This window comes from Charadrius vociferus, unplaced genomic scaffold (assembly GCF_000708025.1).
Source record: "Charadrius vociferus isolate BGI_N301 unplaced genomic scaffold, ASM70802v2 scaffold53, whole genome shotgun sequence".
NCBI lineage: Eukaryota > Metazoa > Chordata > Aves > Charadriiformes > Charadriidae > Charadrius > Charadrius vociferus.
Window position 1 is genome coordinate 299,493 of NW_009647574.1, and position 5,201 is coordinate 304,693.

Sequence of the window (5,201 nt, forward strand, 5' to 3'; positions counted from 1 at the left end):
ACTCCCGCACGGGCTGGACCCTGGCCCCGGGCAGGAAGGGCCCCAAATGGCGCCCGGCCCGCTCTGGTAAAGGAGGTCTGGCCGCACATTAAAAGGTTTCTGCGTTGTCTCTGCAGCCCATTCGGATGGCAGGAGTTTTCCATTGTTTGGGAGATTGTCTAAACATCGTAAAAGCCCTAAGCTGGCAGTGTGCCATCCGCTCCACGTCGAGGGGGGCCGAGTCCCTGAACATGGCAGAAAAATACATTCCAGAGCACCGTCCCTGCTTGGGCAGAGGAGCGTCCCGCGGCCTGTGCCACACGACAAGTGGCATCGCGCAATATCTGCGCTGGGGCCTGGCTGCCTGGCGACAGCCACCAACAAGCTGCTTTGCACAACAAAGAAAATCCTGTGAAAACAGTTTTAGAAGGCTGGAGCAGGACTGAGACTGGAGATGTAGTGATTTCGGTGTGTACGACAGATGGAGACTTTAGAGCACAGAGCCACTAATCTATGGATTACAGACTCCCTAATTACAGACTGACACTTACATTTCTGAGAGGCACTACTGCCGAGGGAGGGCTCTTGCAGACACCCCAACGCCATGTTGGGGATAATGAGGGAAGGAATGGAGACTGGAAAACGTAACTGTACCAACCGCTTGCTCATTGCTGTCTTTGAATGCTGCGTGGAGTTCTGACGCGCCGCACGTCTTGAAAAGGACAGCAGTGCTGGAAAAGGTGCAGGAGAGTCTGGCGTAAGTGCTCAAAGACGTGTCCCGCAGCTGCAGCCGAGCAGGGCCCTCCCTCGAGGACAAGCTGCGGTCAGCCGGCCACACACCTCCCAAAACAAACAGGGCACCCTGTGGGCACCAATAACAAAGTCAGCTCCCCAGCACCTCCACACGCGAACCTCCACATTCACCATACTACTAATCCCAGTATGTTCCTATCTTACTGACTCCTGGCCTTGAAGCAGATGAAAACTCATTATTCCTGCTACGTCGTGCCTATTTCTGTCCCAGTCAGACATATAACAAATCATACACCAAGATCTACAGACCCCACAAAACTGAACCCTGATACTACCGATCCCTGATACTAACTCTAGCACTGCGCTTAACTGATATCTTTGAACCCCGGGACACAAGAACTAGAGCAATCAACAACCGAGTAGGTGACCTCATTGTCACTGGCATGGGCCGTGCAAGGGCCATCTATAAATGAAGGTCATCAACTCTTTTAATCCAGATCCCTAACCCAAAGAACAACCCTAATCCACGCTGTCAGGCTGTCCCCGTGACACTTGTTATTTCCAGGTTTAGCTCCATGGTAATGGCTGGGAGAGAAAACAGCTTCAGCGTGGATGAAACCGGAGGGCCTGTCTGGAACCATCAGTGTCTAAGGGCTGAGTCCTGACCGAGACACAGTCACCCACCCTGCCTCCCCTCGTACCCAAATTAACGAAAACTCATTTGTTTATTTCTGGCCTTATCCTATACCAGTCTATCTAGTAAAATGCAGAAATTAACCGAGCTCCACAGCCATCGCTAAACTGAACAGCAACTGTGGCCTGGACCCTAATGCTGCACATTGCCTGAATTCCTCAACTGCCTCAGACACAGGAAAAACACCCATATTTGAGCCCCAAGAGCCTAGCAGGAGCAGGAAATTTAAGCTCTTCAACTTTATTCTCCGGTACACCATCTATACTCATGCCTTGAGGACATCTCTTACCCACAGAAGTAAATGTAAGACAATTGCAGAGATTAATAACAAAAACCTGGGACCCGGCAAGACGCAGTCATCAAATAGTGCCTGCAGTCAAAAATGCTGACTTTAACAATAAGCCTGACTTAGTTGCCCATATGGGCTCTAGACTCCAGGAAATCAGCGGCTCTTGTGCACACTGGGCCTCCTGCCACTGCGCCAGCGTGAGTAGCCAACCCGTTCTGCGCTGAGCCCAGCCCTGTTCCTCCGCACGCTCTGAGGGCGCTCGCTGCCCGGCTTACACACACCGTGCCAGGCAAGACCCGAGAGCCAGCGATGGTGAGATCGGGATCCCTAGGAGTACGGTATTCCAGGTGTGGGTGCCACTCAATACACAGGGGAAGATTCTTGCGTGACGTAGCTACCAGGAAGAATCTTGGCAAGCCAGGTTAAAAGCTGAGATTTAATAAGTGGCTCTCACTCGGCTCATAAGACAGTGTTTGTTCTGTGTATGAAGAGAGTACAGAGCACTCATGCCAAGCCTAAACTAAAACTCACACAAATATGCACATTTATTAGATGCTGATCCTCAGAAGAGCGTCCAGAGCACTCATGCCAAGCCTAAACTAAAACTCACACAAATATGCACATTTATTAGATGCTGATCCTCAGAGGGCTCAGGAGAATGAATACTTATAAAACAAGGTGACTTGCAGAAAGAATCTGGACATTGTAAAAAAATGGCATAGTTTCATCTGGTTTCCTTTAGACTCTTAAAGCAGAGTTGCTGAGTTATTGCATTCTTGTTGGATGTCCTACATGAAATCATATTATTAAGTCCAGAGACCCAGCTGACTGTTCCCTGCTCTCTTGTTCAGCATTTCTCCATTGCTACAGCAACACAAACAGCCTCGCAAACCCCCCAGAACGGGCTTGTTCCTACCATGTACTCCTCGCTCCCCAGGCCTCCCCGCAAAGCACAGGGGCTTCTGTGTGATTTTATAAATTCAGACCAATAATGGAATAGGAAAAATAGATGCATCTCCTATACCCATTTTAAAATATGACCACAAGACCTGAGGAAATCTTGAGCTACTTTGATGAAAAATCAGACCAAAACCTTTTTGATTAAAATTATAGCAAAAATATGAAGCCTGACTGCCAAAACTGTGAAAGGCAAAACTCGCCCTTGCTTGGCTTTAGCAATGGTAAAATGACTGCAATGCTAGAAATCTGACATTAGTTGGAAATTGAAAGAAAGTCACTAAAAGTTGTTCTGGAATTGGTTTCCTAACAATTGTCTAAATATGTAGCTCAATTCACAGCATAAAGAAATGCAATGTAGTAAGTAGTAAAAGCGGTTGAAGAAAAGCCTTCTCCGTTCAGAAGAAATGCAAACATCAGCTCAAGTTAGCAGTCCCACCAGCGGACGGGACAGATTTTGTCTTACGCCAGCGCTACGCGGTGCTGTGCCAGCGGTGCCCGCCGCAGCAGTGGGCTGCTGCAGGGGTGAGGGTGGGCTCTGCTGCGGGGGTGACGGTGGGCTCAGCCAGCGGCAGCGGGTGAGGTCACGGCCACAGTAGACACCAGATTCCTTCCTGCAGGCAGCCACACGGTGATGATCTAACTGCTCTAGAATGCCTTTGAACTGCAAACACGCAGCCTGGTACCCACCCACAAACGACATCTGTTGCGGAGAAAGTTGCCTCGATCGGGGACGTGCAATCCTTTGCATGAACACGTGTTTCTGAAATGCCTCAAATCAGCATCCAGCAACTACACCCCAAACTGGCTGAGGCCGCCCGTCAGTACTCCTTGGAGGGGAAGATGCTTCTCTGCGTTGTTAAAGACACAGCAGAAGCTCTCGGTGTGCTTTCTTGCCGTGGCCTTGATTCAGGCTCTGCTGAAACTACGCTCACAGGTCAGTGTCTCCTCGGCTGAGCTACACATCTGCTCGTTAGCGGCTGCTGACTCCCACATGCTCTGAAGCCTCAGGTCTTGAGCAGACTATTTCCTTTAGGAACAAACTGCAATATAAATGCAGTACGGATCATATAATAGTGGCTCATTATTTTTTATTTCTTTATAATAGCCCTGATTAGGTTATGTGCATTCAGAGATTTGAATGGAAAAGCTTCTGGAACTGGACATCTTTTGTTTGTACATTCTTTGTATGTTTTCAACCATCCCAGAAGTTCAGTAATGTTAACCTGACACGAAACATGCTTTACAAAACAAGATTATTATTCTGCTTTGCATGATCCAGGGGAAACATAATGAGCTTCACTTCCTGGAGACAGATAAAGGAGGTCTGAAAGCACTGCCTTTCCCCCTCAGTGGGGAATTCACTGCCCTTCCAGAAACCTCGCTGGCAAAAGACAACATATTTCAACAGCAGTTTCCAAGTTAGGGATCTGAACTCCGGTCCAGGCAGGAAGAGAATACAACTGGATGTTTTTTAGCATTAATGGAGAGCATACACTGGAAAAGGAGGAGGGCAAATGGCAGATTTGGAAGAACTCAGTACACAGGAAAATCAGTCTGTTTTCATTAGGTACCTAAAATAGATTTTTATGAATGAAACCCGAGCAAATTCTATATGATTGTTCTGACAAGTAGCACTGGCTGCAATTATCTCTTAGGTCCTGAGTTTGCAAGCTGTGATACCATCTTTAACTTAAAAACATGGAAACATTCTAAACTACATAAATGGCATTAATCATCAGTGTAGAGCGTGTGAAACATTTTTTCAGGATGAGAACCATAGCATCTTGTAATTCTCTCCGTCAGCATGTTTTAGGGTTTTCCTTGCCATGTTCTCCATGACACGTTTCCTCCGTTGCAGTAGACCTTGCTGACGCCTCCACTGTCCCCAGCACTCCGCTTCTCCCGGTTCTGCCATAGCTGCCCTTGGTAAAGCTCTGCAGAGAGAATCTGGACCTCTCTGGTCCTCTCCTCATTGTTGTGGAAAGTGCTTTGCCATCCTCAAAGGGAAAATGCTAATGAGTTAGGAACTATTACTGTGCAAGTGTAAGTAAATAAATTGCAGTTTCAAACAAGGGAAAGTACAGAAAAAGTACACACTCCTTAACTCAAGGCACACATGTTACATGTTTATAAGGCACGCCAGAGAAGAACAGTGGGCAGCTATGTGAGCTGGAGTTCAAGTACCCCTGAGCTATTAAGAGTTCCAGAACTGATGCTCAGAAAGCACTGTGCAAACCTCCTCATCCAGAACCAATGCACACTCTCAAAGACGACTCTTGTTTTTAGACATAGCTAGAAAGCATTGGTGTTATGCTTTCCCTGTAACTTCAGAGAATGAAGAGAATGAAGGAGATAAGAATGGCAATATAGTACTATAATAAAAAGACAACAACCTACAGCAGTTTGGATTCCTTTGTATATGAAACAGGGAACTTTTAAAGCGACCAGTTTCCCAAAGTGCCCCCTTTAAGCCCCAGGTAAACCATCCAGTACAGTTGCAGTTGCTTAACTGATAGGGGCTGTGAA